The following is a 20,696-nucleotide window of genomic DNA, read 5'->3' as shown; positions in this document are numbered from 1 at the left end:
TATATTTTAATACTTGGTGAAACAAGTATTATACATCTTTTACTACTGTCCTATTACATATCTTTTAAAATAATTTTTGCAGTTAAGACTTGTTCCTTCTTTCAAAATGAACATTGGAATTATTGTGTTAACTTCTTAAGCACCTTTTAGTATTTTCATTTGTTGTTGTCATTCAGTTGCCCAGTTGTGTCTGACTCTTTGCAACCCCATGGACTGCAGCAGGCCAGGTCTGTCTGTCCCTCATCATCTCCCAAAGTTTGCCCAAGTTCATGTCTATTGCATCAAACATGCATTTTCCTTAAGATTCCCTTTATGTTTATGATATTAAACATTCATATAAACAGGTTTTCTTTTCTGGACATTGGTAAATAAAATTTGGTAGTTTTCATCATATAAGTTGCTTCACATTTCTTATTAAGACATTTCCTAGGCCTTTTATGTTTCTGATTGTTGCTGAAAATGTGGCTTTTTTCCTATTAAATTTCTTAACTGTTTACTGGTGGTATATAAAAAAAATATTGTGGACTTTTTGTATATTTTAAAATTAATTAGCTTACTGAGTTCTACTAATCAGTTTTCCTTTGATTTACTTTGGTTTTCCATTTAGAGAAGCATGATCTGAAAATAGAGATTAATTTGGACCCATGTTTCTAAAATTTACCAACTAAAAAAATTCTTCTGTTCTTTATTACATTGACTAGAACTTCCAGAAAAATGCTAAATAATAAGCAGCACACTGTTCTTGTTGGTAAATTTAATGGGAATGGGCTTTAGTATTTCATCATTATTGCTAATGCTGGCTATCCTTATGCAATAACTATTCTCTAATAGATTAAGGTTTTCTTCTATTATCAGGAAGCTTTTGTATTTATTTTAATATTTCATTTATTTTAATTACTTTTAGTCTTTGCATTTATTAAAAGAATTATTTTTTAATCTTCTGAGGTATTGAAGTGACTAATTGATTGGTATATTTAACATGCTACTGGGTTAGCATGTTATTTGTATTAATAGGGAGGTTAGTTTGTGATTTCCTTTTTTGTGCTCTATTTGTTGGACTTGGGGATTAGAGGTCTGCTGGCCTGGGAAAATGAATTGGGAAGTATGCCATCTTTTTCTGTGTTCTGGAACCATTTAAATTATATGTGAATTATTTTTCCTTGAAGCTCTGCTAGAACTCAGTAGTAAAATTGTCCAGACATGGTACAGCATTTGGAGTTATTTCTAGGCCAATATTTTAATTTCTTCCATGGTTATTAGTACCCAGATGAACTACTTCCTCAAATCATCTCTGGAAGTTAATGTGTTTTTTAGAAAATCATGTGTTTCATCCTTATTTTCAGAATGTTTAGCTTAGAGTGATGCATTTAAATTTCTCATGGCATTACAAAGTACTTGTAATATCTGTAAATAAAGCCTGATTCTCAGTTTTAATGATTAGAATATATTTTCTGTTGTCTAAATCTGTAAGAACTTTGCCTATTTTGTTGATATATTTAAAGAAATTATTTCTAGGAGTTATTTATCAAATCTGTTTTTGTTTTCTAATAATTTTTACTTTTATATTATTATCAATTCATTTCTACTTACCTCTTAGGTATCTCTTCTTTTTTTTTGACATTTTTTCAAGTTTATTTTCATTTTCTGATTTTAAGAATAAATATTTAAGGCTGTGAGATTTCTTCTGAAGTTGTCCTCATCGTATCAATTTAAAAAACCTTTTTATTTTGTATTGCAGCATAGCTGATTAACAATGTTGTGATAGTTTCAGGTGCACAGCATAGGGACTCAGGCATCCATGTACCGTATCCATTCTCCCCGCCATATCAATTTTGATTTGTAGATTTTGTTGCTTTTATATGTTTAATGTTCTATAGATGCACTGTTTTTTGTTTTTTCTTTTTTTTAGCTTTTGTAAGCTTTGAGTATAATTTACAAACATTAAAATGCACATATTTGAGACTTCCCTGGTGGTCCAGTGGTTAAGACTCCATGCTTCCAGTGCAGGTGGCATGGGATCTATCCCTGGTTGGAGAAGTACTCATAGGGCATGGGGGTGGTGGGGGGAGGAAAGAGAGAGAGAGAGAGAAATGCACATATTTGAAGAGTACAATTTGGTAATTATTTATTGAAGTATATTTTTCATGTGCTCTGCTGTGCCTAGTCATTCAGTTCTGTCCCACTCTCTGTGACCCCATGGACTGTAGCCTTCGAGGCTCCTCTGTCCACGGGGATTCTCCAGGCCAGGATCCTGCAGCAGGTAGCCTTGCCCTCCTCTAGGGGATTTTCCCACCCCAGGGATGGAACCCAGGTCTCCTGCATTGCTGGCGGATCCTTTACCATCTGAGCCGCCAGGGAAGCCCATGAATACTGGAGTGGGGAGCCTATGCCTTCTCCAGGGGATCTTCCCGGCCCAGGAATCAAACTAGGGTCTCCTGAATTACAGGTGAATTCTTTTCTAGTTGAGCTACTAGGGAAGCCCAAATTTTACATACAGTGAAATGCATTTCTTAATTGATGAATTTTCATAAGTCTGTGTAACCAATACAGCAAGTAAGATGCAGAACTTCCCTGTCCCCTGAACGTTCCTTCTGTCCCCTTCCAGTCATTCCCGCACCAGGCAACCACTGTTCCGAGTCCTGTCACCAGAGTCATTCTGTTGATGCTTGAATTTCATATGAATGAAATCATACAGTAGTGCTCTCTGTGTTGACTTCTTTCCCTCAGCATGACGATTTTTAGATTGATTCGTATTGTTGCTGATATCAATGGCCACTTTTCTTTTTAAACTGCTGAGTTTTAAAATTGCTGAATTTCAGAACTTGTATCATATGCTGCTAAGTCGCTTCAGTCGTGTCCGACTCTGTGCGACCCCACGACAGTACCACAATTTGGTTATCCTATCTCCTCTGGAGGGGTTTTTGGGGTGTTTCCAATGTTGAGCTATTATGAATAAAGTTGTTTTTGTTTCCTCTGGGTAACTACTTAATAGAGTTGGAGGATCAAGGGCTAGTGTTCGTGCATGCCCAGAATCTCAGTCATGTCTCCTAACTCCTTGCAACCCTGTGGGCTACAGCCCACCAGGCTCCTCTGTCCATGGGATTTCCCAGGTGAAAATACTAGAACGGTTTGCCATTTCTTCCTCCAGGGTATCTTCCCAGCCCAGGGATCAAACCCACCTCTCCTGCATCTCCCACATTGTGGGTGGATTCTTTACCACTGAGCCTCTGGGGAAGCCCCTCAAGGGTAGATGTGTGATTAATTTTAAAGAAAATTCTAAACAGTTTTTCTGGTGGTTGTACAATTACAGACTCCATCTGATAATGCACCAGACTTCATTGTTCTACATCCTTGCTAATGATTGGCATTGTCAGTCTTTAACTTTTGTCATTTTTAGGGGATTATAAAATAGAATCTCATGTGATTTTAATCTGTATTTATCTGATGGCCAACGACTATTAGGTGTGCTGCTTCTTGGCCATTTATATAACTTTTTTTGTTAAGGTTTGTTCAAGCCTTTTGTCTGTTTTTAAACAGAGTTTTCTTTTTATTATTGAGTTATAGGAATTCTTTATCTATTCTGGATATAAGGTCTTTGCCAGGTTTATGTATTATAAATATTTTCTTCTAGTCTGTGGTTTATCTTTTTTTCCTTTTTTTGCAGTGTCTTCTGAAGAGTAGGAGGCTTTAGTTTTAATGAAGTCCATTTTTGTAATTTCTTCTTTTGTGGTTATTGCTTTCTTATTTCATTTAAGCAATCTTTACATACCTGAAATATTGCAACTATATTGTATATTTTCATCTACAAGCTTTACAGTTTTAACTTTTTTTGATCTTATCATTCATCCCAAGTTACCATTTGGATGAAGTGTAGAGGTCAGAATTCATTATTTTTTTCTCATTAGCTATTCAGTGTTAGATTGTTTCCATACCATTTGTGGAAAAACTCTGCACTTCCATTGAATTATCTTGGTGCCTTTGCTGAAAATCAGTTGAAAGCATTTTGTAGGTCTACTGTTCGTCTTTCTAGTCTGTTTCTGTAATTGCAATTTTGATATCCTCTTTGACCCATGAGTTGCTCAGGCATATGCTGCCATCTTCAGCAACAACTCTAATTGTGACCTGGAAGACCATTTCACTGGGGCCAGGTCAGGACTGAGGCTCAATGGTTATAACCCTAAGAATGTTTGTTTATCCTATAACACCACTGTTCTCAAATTAAGTAGCATTACACAGGGAGTTCACAAACAAGAACAGTTTTTGGAACTCTATCTCAGGCCTAATTTTCAGTGTAAAATCTGGGATATTTCTGTCTTTACAAAGCCCTCCAGGTGGTTCTAAGACATTCAGTCAATTTGAGAACCATTGCCCTAAGCACTGCCTCTTAACAGCAAAGAGCAGATTTATGGTAACACACTGAGACCTCAGAGGGTTCAATGTGTTCCATTATTTCAGTGTATAGACTCAACCTTCCAAAAAAAGGGAAATAGAAAATTAGCCTGTTATTTCTTCAGATGTTGAAATGCACATGAACTTCAGATCATCTTTCAATGACCTTTTTTTAAAATTTGGAAGTGTGCAATATCTATTATCATTGTTGTATACTTAAAATATTTTTTATGTTAAAAACTATTGGATTCTGGATGACTGCTTTGCTGTTCAAGTATGGGAACTTAAAGTTTTAGGGAGGAATCTTTGGTGCATGGAGACAAGTGCGTTATTTACTCAAGAGCCAGTGGATCAAGAAATCTCCAAGAAAGCTGAGAGAACTGTCAGATGAAGTGCACTACATTCAAGATCAGAGGGAGCACTTTTGGAGAGACTTACAATCTCAATATATTGTTGAGAATATTAAAAAAAAAAGTTTCCCAGTAGATGCTATATTTTAAAAATGACAGTCTTACTTTAGATAGGTGCTTCTCAACTGGGCATGGTATTTTGTTCTAGGGGACTTCTGGTAGTATCTAGTGACATTTTTTGTTGTCACAACTGGAAGGAGTGCTATTGGCATCTAATGAGTAAAGGCCAGGGATGCTTCTTTTATTTGTTTGTTTATTTACTTATTTTATTTTTGGCAGTTTTCATTGTGGTGCATGGGCTCTTCAGTGCTGTGTGTGGGCTTTCTCTGGTTGTAGAAAATGGGGGCTACTCTCTTGTGATGTGCAGACTCTAGGACAAGTAGGCTTCAGTAGTTGTGGTTCATGGGCTTAGTTGCTCCGTGTTGTGTAGGATCTTACTTCCCAGACTAGGGATTGAACCTGTGTCCCCTGCATTGGCAAGAGGACTCTTAACTACAGGACCTCCAGGGAAGTCCCCCAGGAATGCTTCTAAACACTCTGTAGTGCACAGGACAGCATTCCACAGCAAAGAATTATCCAGTCCAAAATGTCAGTAGTGCTATAATTGAGAAACCCTGTCTTAGACAATGAGAAAGAAGGTTTTTCTACAAGTGACTACTTGGCAGCTAATGTTGATGGTCCAAAGATTTCTCAAACCAACATGTCCAAAATCCAATTCATGTCTTTTTCCGCCAAATTTTGGGCTTCTTTCAGTGTTCTTTATCTCAGGAAATGTTACCAGAATTCATTCTATTGTGCAAACCAAAAATCTAGGTCTAACACTTTATGTCTCTTTGCTGTTCTGTTGTAGCTATGGAGATGTGGATTTAGTTTTATTTATTTAAGTCAAGATTTACATTATTTATATATATATTTTAAAGTTTTATTTATTTATTTATCCAACTTTGGCTCTGTTGGATCTTTGTTGCTGCGCAGGCTTTTTTAAAAAAATTTTTTAAATTTATTTTTTAAGCTTTAAATTTTAAAATATTTTTAAAAATTAATTAATGTATTTATTTTACTTTAAAACATTATATTGGTTTTGCCATACATTTACTTGAATCCACCATGGGTGTACATGTGTTCCCCATCCTGAACCCCCCTCCTACCTCCCTCCCCATTCCATCCCTCTGGGTCATCCCAGTGCACCAGCCCCAAGCACCCTGTATCATGCATCAACCCTGGACTGGCGATTCATTTCACATATGATAATTTAAATGTTTCAGTGCCATTCTCCCATATCATCCTGTCCTCGCCCTCTCCCACAGAGTCCAAAAGACTGTTCAATACATCTGTGTCTCTTTTGTTGTCTCGCATACAGGGTTATCATTACCATCTTTCTAAATTCCACATATATGCATTAGTATACTGTATTGGTGTTTTTCTTTCTGGCTTACTTCACTCTGTATAGTAGGCTCCAATTTCATCCACTTCATTAGAACTGATTCAAATGCATTCTTTTTAATGGCTGAGTAATATTCCATTGTGTATATGTACCACAGCTTTCCTATCCATTCGTCTGCCGATGGACATCTAGGTTGCTTCCATGTCCTGGCTATTATAAACAGTGCTGTGATGAACATTGGGGTACACGTGTCTCTTTCAATTCTGGTTTCCTTGATGTGTATGCCCAGCAGTGGGATTGCTGGGTCATATGGCAGTTCTATTTCCAGTTTTTTAAGGAATCTCCACACTGTTCTCCATTGTGGCTGTACTAGTTTGCATTCCCACCAACAGTGTAAGAGGGTTCCCTTTTCTCCACACCCTCTCCAGCATTTATTGCTTGTAGACTTTTGGATAGCAGCCATTCTGACTGGCGTGAAATGGTACCTCACTGTGGTTTTGATTTGCATTTCTCTGATAATGAGTGATGTTGAGCATCTTTTCATGTGTTTGTTAGCCATCTGTATGTCTTCTTTGGAGAAATGTCTGTTTAGTTCTTTGGCCCACTTTTTGATTGGGTCTTTTATTTTTCTGGAATTGAGCTCCAGGAGTTGCTTGTGTATTTTTGAGATTAATCCTTTGTCTGTTGCTTCATTTGCTATTATTTTCTCCCATTCTGAGGGCTGTCTTTTCACCTTGCTTATAGTTTCCTTTGTTGTGCAGAAGCTTTTAATTTTAATTAGGTCCCATTTGTTTATTTTTGCTTTTATTTCCAATATTCTAGGAGGTGGGTCATAGAGGATCCTGCTGTGATTTATGTCGGAGAGTGTTTTGCCTATGTTTTCCTCTAGGAGTTTAATAGTTTCTGGTTTACGTTTAGATCCTTAATCCATTTTGAGTTTATTTTTGTGTATGGTGTTAGAAAGTGTTCTAGTTCCATTCTTTTACAGGTGGTTGACCAGTTTTCCCAGCACCACTTGTTAAAGAGATCGTCTTTTCTCCATCGTATATTCTTACCTCCTTTGTCAAAGATAAGGTGTCCATAGGTGCATGGATTTATCTCTGGGCTTTCTATTTTGTTTCATTGATCTATATTTCTGTCTTTGTGCCAGTACCATACTGTCTTGATGACTGTGGCTTTGTAGTAGAGCCTGAAGTCAGGCAGGTTGATTCCTCCAGTTCCATTCTTCTTCCTCAAGATTGCTTTGGCTAGTTGAGGTTTTTTGTATTTCTATACAAATTGTGAAATTATTTGTTCTAGTTCTGTGAAAAATACCATTGGCAGCTTGATAGGGATTGCATTGAATCTATAGATTGCTTTGGGTAGTATACTCATTTTCACTATATTGATTCTTCTGATCCATGAACACGGTATATTTCTCCATCTATTTGTGTCCTCTTTGATTTCTTTCACCAGTGTTTTATAGTTTTCTATATATAGGTCTTTTGTTTCTTTAGGTAGATATATTCCTAAGTATTTTATTCTTTTCATTGCAATGGTGAATGGAATTGTTCCCTTAATTTCTCTTTCTGTTTTCTCATTGTTAGTGTATAGGAATGCAAGGGATTTCTGTGTGTTAATTTTACATCCTGCAACTTTACTATATTCATTGATTAGCTCTAGTAATTTTCTGGTGGAGTCTTTAGGGTTTTCTATGTAGAGGATCATGTCATCTGCAAACAGTGAGAGTTTTACTTCTTCTTTTCCAATCTTTTTCTGCTCTGATTGCTGTGGCCAAAACTTCCAAAACTATATTGAATAGTAGTGGTGAGAATGGGCACCCTTATCTTGTTCCTGACTTTAGGGGAAATGCTTTCAATTTTTCACCATTGAGGATAATGTTTACTGAGGGTTTGTCATATATAGCTTTTATTATGTTGAGGTATGTTCCTTCTATTCTTGCTTTCTGGAGGGTTTTTTTTTTTTTTTTTTTAATCATAAATGGATGTTGAATTTTGTCAAAGACTTTCTCTACATCTATTGAGATAATCATATGGTTTTTATTTTTCAATTTGTTAATGTGGTGTATTACATTGATTGATTTGTGGATGTTGAAGAATCCTTGCATCCTGGGATAAAGCCCACCTGGTCATGATGTATGATCTTTTTAATATGCTGTTGGATTCTGTTTGCTAGAATTTTGTTAAGAATTTTTGCATCTATGTTCATCAGTGATAGTGGCCTGTAGTTTTCTTTTTTTGTGGCATCTTTGTCAGGTTTTGGTATTAGGATAATGGTGGCCTCATAGAATGAGTTTGGAAGTTTACCTTCCTCTGCAATTCTCTGGAAGAGTTTGAGTAGGATAGGTGTTAGTTCTTCTCTAAATTGTTGGTAGAATTCAGCTGTGAAGCCATCTGATCCTGGGCTTTTGTTTGTTGGAAGATTTCTGATTACAGTTTCAGTTTCTGTGCTTGTGATGTGTCTGTTAAGATTTTCTATTTCTTCCTGGTTCAGTTTTGGAAAGTTGTACTTTTCTAAGAATTTGTCCATTTCTTCCAAGTTGTCCATTTTATTGGCATATAGTTGCTGATAATAGTCTCTTATGATCCTTTGTATTTCAGTGTTGTCTGTTGTGATCTCTCCATTTTCATTTCTAATTTTGTTGATTTGCTTTTTCTCCCTTTGTTTCTTGATGAGTCTGGCTAATGGTTTGTCAATTTTATTTACCTTCTCAAAGAACCAGCTTTTGGTTTTGTTGATTTTTGCTATGGTCTCTTTTGTTTCTTTTGCATTTATTTCTGCCCTAATTTTTAAGATTTCTTTCCTTCTACTAACCCTGGGGTTCATAATTTCTTCCTTTTCAAGTTGCTTTAGGTGTAGAGTTAGGTTATTTATTTGACTTTTTTCTTGTTTCTTGTTTTCTTGTTTCTTCTTTTAAGCTTGTATTGCTATGAACCTTCCCCTTAGCACTGCTTTTACAGTGTCCCATAGGTTTTGGGTTGTTGTGTTTTCATTTTCATTCATTTCTACACATATTTTTATTTCTTTTTTTATTTCTTTTGTGACTTGTTGGTTATTCAGCAAAGTGTTGTTCAGCCTCCATATGTTGGAATTTTTAATAGTTTTTCTCCTGTAATTAATATCTAATCTTACTGCGTTGTGGTCAGAAAAGATGCTTGGAATGACTTCAATTTTTTTGAATTTACCAAGGTTAGATTTATGGCCCAGGATGTGATCTATCCTGGAGAAGGTTCCGTGTGTGTTTGAGAAAAAGGTGAAATTCACTGTTTGCGGGTAAAATGTCCTATAGATATCAATTAGGTCTAACTGGTCTATTGTATCATTTAAAGTTTTTGTTTCCTTGTTAATTTTCTGTTTACTTGATCTATCCATAGGTGTGAGTGGGGTATTAAAGTCTCCCACTATTATTGTGTTATTGTTAATTTCCCCTTTTATACTTGTTAGCATTTGTCTTACATAATGTGGTGCTCCTATGTTGGGTGCGTATATATTTATGATTGTTATATCTTCTTCTTGGATTGATCCTTTAATCATATGTAGTGTCCATCTTTGTCTCTTTTCACAGCCTTTGTTTTAAAGTCTGTTTTATCTGATATGAGTATTGCTACTTCTGCTTTCTTTTGGTCTCTATTTGCATGGAATATCTTTTTCCAGCCCTTCACTTTCAGTCTCTGTGTGTCCCTTGTTTTGAGGTGGGTCTCTTGTAGACAATATATATAGGGGTCTTGGTTTTATATCCATTCAGCCAGTCTTTGTCTTTTGGTTGGGGTATTCAACCCATTTACATTTAAGGTAATTATTGATAAGTATGATCCTGTTGCCATTTACTTTATTGTTTTGGGTTCGAGTTTATACATCCTTCTGTGTTTCCTGTCTCGAGAAGATCCTTTAGCATTTGTTGGAGAGCTGGTTTGGTGGTGCTGAATTCTCTCAGCTTTTGCTTCTTTGTAAAGCTTTTGATTTCTCCTTCATATTTGAATGAGATCCTTGCTGGTTTCAGTAATCTGGGCTGTAGGTTATTTTCTTTCATCACTTTAAGTATGTCCTGCCATTCTCTTCTGGCCTGAAGAGTTTCTATTGAAAGATCAGCTATTATCCTTACGGGAATCCCCTTGTGTGTTATTTGTTGTTTTTCCCTTGCTGCTTTTAATATTTGTTCTTGGTGTTTGATCTTTGTTAATTTGATTAATATGTGTCTTGGAGTGTTTCACCTTGGGTTTATTCTGTTTGGGACTCTCTGGATTTCTTGGGCTTGGGTGATTATTTCCTTCCCCATGTTAGGGAAGTTTTCAACTATTATCTCCTCAAGTATTTTCTCATGGTCTTTCTTTTTGTCCTCTTATGCTGGGACTCCTATGATTTGAATGTTGGATTGTTTAACATTGCCCCATAGGTCTCTGAGGTTGTCCTCATTTCTTTTAATTCTTTTTTCTTTTTTCCTCTCTGCTTCATTTATTTCTACCATTCTGTCTTCTACCTCACTTATCCTATCTTCTGCCTCCGTTATTCTACTGTTGGTTCCCTCCAGAGTGTTTTTGATCTCATTTATTGCATTATTCATTATATATTGACTCTTTTTTATTTCTTCTAGGTCCTTGTTAAAACTTTCTTGTGTCTCCTCGATCCTTGTCTCCAGGCTATTTATCTGTAAATCCAATTTGTTTTCAATATTTTGGATCATTTTCACTATCATTATTTGGAATTCTTTATCAGGTAGATTCCCGATCTCTTCCTCTTTTGTTTGGTTTGGTGGGCATTTATCCTGTTCCTTTACCTGCTGGGTATTTCTCTGCCTTTTCATCTTGTTTATACTGCTGTGTTTGGTATGGCCTTTCTGTATTCTGGCAGTTGGTGGTTCCTCTTTATTGTGGAGGTTCCTCGCTGTGGGTGGGGTTGGACGGGTGGCTTGTCAAGGTTTTCTGGTTAGGGAAGCTTGTGTCGGTGTTCTGGTGGGTGGAGCTGAATTTCTTCTCTCTGGAGTGCAATGAAGTGTCCAGTAATAAGTTTTGAGATGTCAGTGGGTTTGGTGTGACTCTGGTCAGCCTGTATATTGAGGCTCAGGGTTATGTTCCTGTTTTGCTTGAGAATATGCATGGTATATCTTGCTCTGGAGCTTGTTGGCCCTTGGGTGGTGCTAGGTTTCAGTGCAGGTATGGAGGCGTTTGATGAGCTCCTATAAATTAATGTTCCCAGGATTCAGGAGTTCTCTGGTGTTCTCAGGATTTGGACTTAAGCCTCCTGCCTCTGGTTTTTAGTCTTATTCTTACAGTAGCCTCAAGATTTCTCCATCTACACAGCACCAATGATAAAACATCTTGGTTAATGATGAAAAGTTTCTGTACAGTGAGGGACACCTGGAGAGGTTCACAGAGTTACATGGAGAAGAGAAGAGGGAGGAGGGAGATAGAGGTGACCAGGCGGAGCAGAGGGGGAATCAAAAGGGGAGAGAGCAAGCTAGCCAGTATCACTTCCCTATGTGCTCTCCACAGTCTGGATCCCTCAGAGATGTTCATGGAGTTACACAGAGAAGAGAAGAAGGAGGAAGGAGACAGAGGTGGCCAGGAGAATAAAAGGGGGAATCAAAAGAAGTGAGACAGACCCAGCCGGTAATCAGTTCCCTAAGTGTTCTCCACAGCCCGGAACACACAAAGAGATTCACAGAGTTGGGTAGAGAAGAAAAGGGGGAGGGGGTAGATTGAGGTGACCTGGTGGAGAAAAAGGAGAGTCAAAAGGGGAAGAGAGCAATCGGGCCAGGGATCTTGCTCCCAAGTAAAAATGGGTACTGAAGACTGGGTTCCTAAAGGTACAAAGTTGATAACAAATACCAAAAAACAAAGACTAAAAACCTTGAATTCATTTGAATCAGTTCTAATGAGATGGATGAAACTGGAGCCCATTATACAGAGTGAAGTAAGCCAGAAAGATAAAGACCATTACAGTATACTAACACATATATATGGAATTTAGAAAGATGGTAACGATAACCCTATATGCAAAACAGAAAAAGAGACACAGATGTATAGAACAGACCTTTGGACTCTGTGGGAGAAGGCGAGGGTGGGATGTTTCAAGAGAACAGCATCGAAACATGTATATTATCTAGGGTGAAACAGATCACCAGCCCAGGTTGGATGCATGAGACAAATGCTCGGACCTGGTGCACTGGGAAGACCCAGAGGGATCGGGTGGAAAGGGAGGTGGGAGGGGGGATCGGGATGGGGAATACATGTAAATCCATGGCTAATTCATGTCAATGTATGACAAAAACCACTACAATATTGTAAAGTAATTAGCCTCTGACTAATAAAAATAAATGAAAAAAAAAATCTTGAGTAGAGGTTAGGTTCTCGAAAATACAATATTGAAAAATAGAAAAAAAGAAAAGAAAGAAAGAAAGAAAAAAAGAACAGTCACAGAAATTATAAAAATTATATATATGAAGTTTGCTTTAAAAATAGGTCTTTTTTCTTTCTTTTGCAAGGTAATAGGTTATAAAAATGAAAATCAAAGGAGTAATGGGGACTTAAAAATTTTTTAAATAAAATAAAATTAAAATTTTTTTTTAAATTAAAAAATGATAATAGTAAAAATATACCTAAGACTTTCTCTGGAGCTGTTGTGGACAGTGTGGGGTCAGTTCATTTGCAAATAGTTCCTTGGTCCGGCTTGTACTTCTTAAGGTCTATAGGTCCCTTCCTATGTAGTCGGTGCTAACTCTAGAGTTTTAATCTATTGCACCTGTCACTTCCAAAGCAGTTCCCTCTGTTTATTTTAGCTTCTGTTTGCTGGTCTCCTCAGTGTCTAATTTCTGCCCTGACACAAGGGGCGTGGTGGTGGTCACTTTTTTATAGGCTCGCTTGTTCAGTTGTGCTTTGGGGAGGGAGGAACACTGCGAACAGATATCACTGGCATTTGCTCACAGTGATTCAGCTGCACTGGGTTTGCCCCCGCAGGATAGCTGTCCCACAGTCTGGGTTGCTATCTCAAGCTAGTTCCCTCAGATTGCCCTCGGGGCATTCAGGCCTGGGTCCTTACCCTAAGCAATGCAGCCTGCAACTCCCTGTCCCTCCCCCGCTTGCTAGTGGGGGATGTGAGCGTCTGGGCTGCTGCTCCGCTGGGAGTTGCTGTTAGTCACGTAATCTGTGGGTTTTAATTATTTATTTATTTTTAGTCCTGGTTATGTTGCCCTCTGAGAGTCCAAGGCTTGTCACAGACCCGCTGGAGAGAGTGTTTCCTGGTGTCTGGAAACTTCTCTCTTTGTTAACACTCCCTTCCTGGGACGGATCTCTGTCCCTACCTCTTTTGTCTCTCTTTTTATCTTTTATATTTTGTCCTCCCTCCTTTTGAAGACAATGGGCTGCCTTTCTGGGTGCCTGATGTTCTCTGCCAGCCTTCAGAAGTTGTTCTGTGGAATTTGCTCAGCGTTCAATGTTCCTTCGATGAATTTGTAGGGGAGAAAGTGGTCTCCTTGTCCTGTTCCTCCACCATCTTAGGAGCGCCTCCCCCAGCCTTTTCTTTAGTTGTGAGGGGTGGGGACCACTCTCTAACTGCAGTATGCAGGCTTCTCATAGAGGTGACCTCCCTTGATGCAGAGCATGGTTTCCAGGGCACAGGCTCAACAGTTGAGGCATGTGGGCCTAGTTGCTCCTTGACATGTGGGTCCTCCTGGATCAGGGATCCAACTCGCATCTTCTGCATTGGCAGGCAGATTCTTCACCACTGAGCCACCAGGGAAGACCGAGTTTTATATATGCTGCATGGGATACACTGGGCATCTTAATCTGAGGAGTCATACCTTTCACTTCTTCTAGGAAGTTCTTAACCATTATCTTTTCAAATTCTACCCCCCCAAAGGAAAAAAAAACAAACCCTCATACTATTTTTTCATTATGTATTTCATGTCTCTTAACTTTCTGTCTCATATTTCTACCCTTCTCTCTACTGTGTCCTGGGTAATATCTTCAGACCTATATCCCATTTCACAGCTACTGTCTTTATCTCTGTCTAATTTCCTATTTAACTTATCTACAGAATTTCAATTTTAATGACTGTATTTATATTTTTCATGTCTAGAGGTATTGTTTAACTCTTATACAAATCAGTGTGATGTCTTTGTTGGTGACTTCTTCCTTTTTCATGTATTTGATTCTATTTTGTGCACCTTTAATAATTTTGACTGCTTGTAGCCTTTAAAAGATAACTCTCATCTGAAGTTCTTGGAGGTCTAATCCTATGATTTCTTCCTAATGTTACATGGTTTTCTTGTGTCGTTGTATAATTCTGAATGGTGAATCATTATGAATGGGGGACTTTACAGTGGGAATTCTGTGTGGTTTATTTTGAGTTTGTGAACTCAGAAAGAGCTTGCATTTGTTTCTGTCAAGTTCCCCAAGGGAATTAGCTCCAGCTTGCTTGTTTATTTATTTACTTAATTATTGGATGAAAATTTCCTGAATTGAGCAAACATTATGGATTAGGATTTAAGATCTTTATCAAGGCAGGTCTGTGCTTACTAACTCTTAAGGGGAGATTTCACCTTCTTTATAAGTTTAGGACAAAACAGACAAGCCTCCTGTCATCTTTCATCATCAGTGGGAGATATATATATATATATATATTTTAGTTCTCCATTTCTCTGGAAGTAGCCCTTTGAAGGATAGGCTTATGCAGGAATTTCAGGCCCCTTGTCTCCTGTTTGAAGGAAAATAAGAAACTAGTGAGGCTGGAGGGTAATGAATGAGGGGCAATGATGGTAGAACATGATACCAGAGAGGTAATGAGAGGCAGGAACTTGTAAAACTTTGTGAATCATGGCACGATATTTGGCTTATACTCTCAGTGAGATGAAAAATCTTTGGAGGGTTTTGAGCAAAGGTATGACATTCAAGAATGTGACTCATATGAATGTGATTCATAATTTAAATGGGTTTGTCTGGTGGCAGATGGAAAATAAACTATGGGGTCCAAGGATGAAAGTAGGGAGATAAAGTTGAAGGCTATTGTGGTATTGTGGGTGAGAGGTGATGGTGGTGTGCACTTCGGTGGTTATGGCCAGAAATGGTAAAATTCTGGGTATGGTTTGAAGGTGTTTTCAGTTCTTTTGGATATGTAAATGTAAAAGAGGTATTGCTAGGTCATTTGGTGATTCTAGTTTTAATTTTTTGAAGAACCACCATACTGTTTTCTATCATGGCTACATTATTTTACATTCCTGTCTGTTGTGTACAAGGATTCAAATTTTTTCACAGCCTTGTGAACATGTGTTATTTTCTTAAAAAAATTTTTTTTTCTATAGCAGCCATCCTAATGGGTGATATCATTGTGGTTTTGATTTGCGTTTCTCTAATGTTTAGTGATATTGAGCATCTTTTATATGCTTGCTGGCTGTTTGTATATCTTTTTCAGAGAAATGTCTTTTCAAGTCCTTTGTTCATTTTAAAAATTAGGTTCTTTGGATTTATGTTGTTACTGAGCTATAGAAATTCTTTATATATTCTAGATATTAACAGATATTTGATTTGCAATTATTTTCCCCAGTTCCATAAGGTTGCCTTTTTATTCTGTTGATTGTATCTTTTGATGCATAGAAGTTTTAAATTTTGATATAGTCAAATTCACCTATTATTGTTTTTGTTGCCTGAGCTTTGGGTGTTATATCCAAGATGTCATTGCCAAATCCAATGGCATAAAACTTTCCTTGTTTTCTGCTAAGAGTTTTATAATTTTAGATCTTATATTTAGGGCTTAGATTGATTTTGAGTTAATTTTTTTCATGGTGTAAGATAACTTCATTCTTTTTGCATATGAATATCCAGTTTTTTCAACATTTTTTGTTGAAAATACTGCCCTTTATCCATTAAATTGTCTTGGCACCCCTGTCAAAAATTATTTGACTATATATGTGAGGGTTAGAAGTATATTCTTGATCCCTCCATCTCATTGACTCTCCATTAACTACATTTGCTCTATTTTGTCTACTAAATATCTTATGAATCTGTCTGCTTCTTTTTATTTCTGTCACTGTCACCCTGGCTTATATTGTCATTCAGATTGTAAGAATAGCCTAAAAACTTGTTTCCTCACATGTACTGAAAAAAAAAAGCAAGCAGTTATATTGTGGTATAATTCACATACCATTAACTTACCCATTTAAGGTGTACAATTCAGGAGTTCCCTGGGGGCTTACTGGTTAAGATTCTGGGCTTTCACTGGCAGGGCCCAGGTTCAGTTCAGTCCCTGGTTGAGGAACTGAGAGTTGTGGCCAAAAAAAAAACCCCAAACAAAACAGAAACATGTACAATTGAATGGTTTTTAATATATGCAAGCGTAACTACAATCTAACTGTAGAACATTTTTCTTCTACCCCAAATCACGAATACTTTGACCCCTTCTATCCTGTTATCCAATTTATAGCTAGATTTATCTTTAAAAAAAAAACAACTTATCTGATTATGTTCCCTTTCCCCATTCCCCTATATAAAGCCTTCAGTGGTCTACTATCTCCTTGAAAAGTGAAAGTGAAAGTGAAGTTGCTCAGTCATGTCAGACTCTGCGACCCCATGGACTGTAGACTACCCGGCTTCTCAGTCCATGGGGTTTTCCAGGCAAGAGTACTGGATTGGGTTACCATTTCCTTCTCCAGGGGATCTTCCTGACCCAGGGATCGAACCCAGGTCTCCTGCATTGTAGGAAGACGCTTTACCAAAATCTTTGACGTGGCTTTGATTCCACACCCATCCCCCCAGATCTCTGTATCTTCACTTCATATCACTCCTGTAATATGGCACTATGTTATAACCACAACCATGCTCTTCCATTTTCATGAGTTTTTACACGCTTTGTTTTTTCTCTGCTCCAGTCCTGTCTCTATCATCTACCAAACTTTTCTATCTCAGCTCAAATAAAGGCTTACATGAATCCTTCCCCTCCCCCCACCCCCACATACCCCGATGAGCTTAGGGTCCCTCTGTTTGCCTTGGATTCCTCCTTTGGAATATAGGCTCCATGAGGCCAGGTGCTGGCTCACTACTGTATCTGCATTGCCTCGCATGATGCCATTTTGCAGGCATTTCATTTATTCAGCTGGTGTTATTGGGTGCCCACTATTTGTCAGACATCCTTCTAAGTAAAGACATGCAAAAGAGCATGGCTGGAAGTCTGAGTCCTTGACTGTAACTACTTCCAGAAACTGCAAAACATGGGCTGTGCATCAAGTCTGGTGTGGGAAGGAGGGTAGCTTTCCCCATGAGACCTGTGAGATAAAGTCTTTGTAATTACCTATGGTTGGGCCTGAAAGATCACATGTAGGGTAGGAGCTGGATCCCTCAGAGATTAGAGAATGTTTTTCTCTTGAGAAACTGAACAGGCCAAGAGAAAAGCTTTCAGATACTGGTATTTGTCTGTGTGTGTATTTCATTGAATTGGCCTGTTTGCTACCTTATTGCTGCACAGTGAGATTGCCTTGTTGACCAGCCCCGTCCATGCACCTCGAGCATCCATGTCGGTTTTTAAAGTGCACGAAGAAAAGATATGATCAGACATCCAAGAACATCAGGCATGTGATGAGTACTCCCTACTTGAAAGAGAGACTGAATAATTGCACAGAAAAGAGAAACACAGAAGAAACATAGATAATGTAAAGAATGAACTAAAACTTGAAAAAAATGATCACATAATAATAATCTGAATGTTTCCATCATATAAGAGAAAACATGGCACCCAGGAATCAATGGGATGCTGTGAAAAAGCATCTCCAGAGAGAGCAATTAGGAACTCTGAAAGGAAAAAGAAAATATGACTGAAGGAAAAATCAACAATAGGTGTGCCAAAAGATAAAATCAAGAAAATCTTGCAAAAAATATAGCAATGAATATAGTGGTATAAAGTAGAAAATTTAAGAAGTTTAGAAGATAAATCCTTGAGATGTAATATTAGACTACTAGGAATTTTAGAAGGAATATAAAGAAAATAGCAGGGAAATAAAGTATTCCTGAAATTAAAGAGCACAGGGTGTGTCTGGCACAATAAATGAAAAAAAATTCCCTACTCCTACCCACCTAAAATCGAATAATCATAACACCAGGGTGTAGAGATGATTTGAAGAAAAGGGATGAGAAGAGAGAAACAGATGACACAGCAAATGTTATGAATCATAATGGCACCAAACTCTGTAGTTAGAGAAAACGGAAAAATAATGGACTTTAAAAATTCTAAAGGAGAATCAGTGTTAGCTCAGAATTCTAAATCCAGCCAAACTATCCAACTAATGCCAAGGTAGAAGAAAGCTATTTTAGATATGCAGGAAGTAAAACTTAAATTTTCTTTTTCTTTTCCAAGAAAGTTTTTGAAAGATAGGCTAGAGCCAAATGAGCAGTAAATTCAGGAGACAGTAGATGCTATACAGGAAGTGGTGAGGAGCTTCCTAGGTCATTTTCTTCCCCGTACAGCAGGTGGAAAAGTCATTTTTGACCAGAGTAGATGAACAACGGGCTCTGTGCAAGAATTCTGCAGGGATAAAGATGGACTTGAAACCTTATTTGATTCTGTCAGTGTTTTGGAAAGTAAGAATGGAAGAACTTTGACAGTTATTATGGAGGATGTGGACGAATTAAAGATAAATACCTAGAAAACTAAACAAATGAAATTTCAGCTAAACCAAAAAGAATTGTTTTCTTTCTTTTTTTAAGGAGGAAGGGAAGGTATACTATTTGGCTGAGCAGATAGCAGAATTTAATTAGCCATACTAAGCACTACCAAGTTAACTTAAAATGCCCTTGTGTGTAGTTAGACAAGATAGTAAAGAATGAACTGTGATGTAAGAGAACAAAATCTTTTACAGCCAACTCAAGGATTTAGTATAAAATGCCAAAATGGAAAAAGCGAGGCATAGCAGTGTGCAAACACTGCTAGAGACCTACCTGGGGCCCTTCTCCTTTCCTTCTTACAAAACATAGGATAGCAACATGCTTAGCAAAAAAATTTTATTACCTTACCTTTCTTATAAGATTGGCCATTTTGTACCATTCTGGCCAGTGATACACAGTTAGAAGTCATAGGGTGGCCGATGCAGCCGAAATGTGTTCTTTGCCCTTTTTTTCTTGTCTGGAATACAGTTGAGTTGCTGGAGATGCAGCATCCATCTTGAGACACTGAGGTGACAAGGATGAGAGAGAGATAGTCACATGCTAATGAGGGGAGGCAGAGCAGAAAGATCTCAGATGGGTCTTTGCTAGCATACTGGGTCATGTGAAAGCCTGGCTTTGCCTCTGGGCTTCTTCTACCTGAGAAAAATAGATCCCTTGTTTGTTCAGAAAATGCATAAGCATAGTACTTTAAAAATATGGTGGTAAGTAGAGTTTAAAACAGTTAAAAATTTTGGAGTGATTGTTTCTGGGGGTGGTGGGGAGTGTCATAGAAATTTCTGGATTTTGGTATGCTTGATACTGTAGTGAGCTCAATCTGATGTTTTGGACAATGCATGTGCATAGTTTAATAAACTTTTTCATTGTTCAGTTGCTCAGTTGTGTCCAGCTCTTTGCAAACCCATGGACTGCAGCACGCCAGGCTTCCCTGTCCTTCACTATCTCCCAGAGTTTGCGAGTCGGTGATGCCATCCAACTATCTCATCCTCTGTCATTCCCTTCTCCTCCTGCCCTCAGTCTTTCTCAGAATCAGGGTCTTTTCCAATAAGTTGGCTGTTTGCATCAGGTGGCCAAAATATTGGAGCTTCAGCTTCAGCATCAGTCCTTCCCATGAATATTCAAGGTTCATTTCCTTTAGGATGGATTGGTTCGATCTCCTTTCTGTTCAGGGGACTCACAAGGGTCTTTTCCAGCACCACAGTTTGAAAGCATCAATTCTCTGGCCCTCAGCCTTCCTTACGGTCCAGCTCTCACATGCGTACATGACCTCTGGAAAAACCATAGCTTTGAACTATATGAACCTTTGTTGGTAAAATGATGTCTCTGCTTTTTAATATGCTGTCTAGATTAGTCATAGCTTTCTTCCAAGGAACAGGTATCTTTTAATTTCATGGCTGCAGTCACTGTCCACAGTGATTCTGGAACCCAAGAAGATAAAGTCTGCCACTGTTTCCATTGTTTCCCCATCTATTTGCCATGAAGTGATGGGACTGGATGCTATGATCTTAGTTTTTTAATGGTGAATTTTAAGCTAGCATTTTTACTCTCTTCTTTCACCTTCATCAAGAGGCTTTATTTCCTCTTCACTTTCTGTCATTAGGGTGGTATCATCTGCATATCTAAGGTTATTGATATTTCTCCCAGCAATCTTGATTCCAACTTGTGCTTCATCCAGTCCAGCATTTCATATGATGTACTTTGCACATAAGTTAAATAAACAGGGTGACAACATACAACCTTTATGAACTCCTTTCCCAATTTTGAACTAGTCCATTGTTCCACGTCTGGTTCTAACTGTTGCTTGTTGACCTGCATACAGGTTTCTCAGGAGGCAGGTCAGGTGGTCTGGTATTCCCATCTCTTTAAGAATTT

The sequence above is a fragment of the Odocoileus virginianus genome, chromosome 10, assembly GCF_023699985.2.
Source record: "Odocoileus virginianus isolate 20LAN1187 ecotype Illinois chromosome 10, Ovbor_1.2, whole genome shotgun sequence".
Classification (NCBI taxonomy): domain Eukaryota; kingdom Metazoa; phylum Chordata; class Mammalia; order Artiodactyla; family Cervidae; genus Odocoileus; species Odocoileus virginianus.
The sequence above is the reverse complement of the archived record's forward strand: the minus strand, read 5'-3'. Positions refer to the sequence as shown.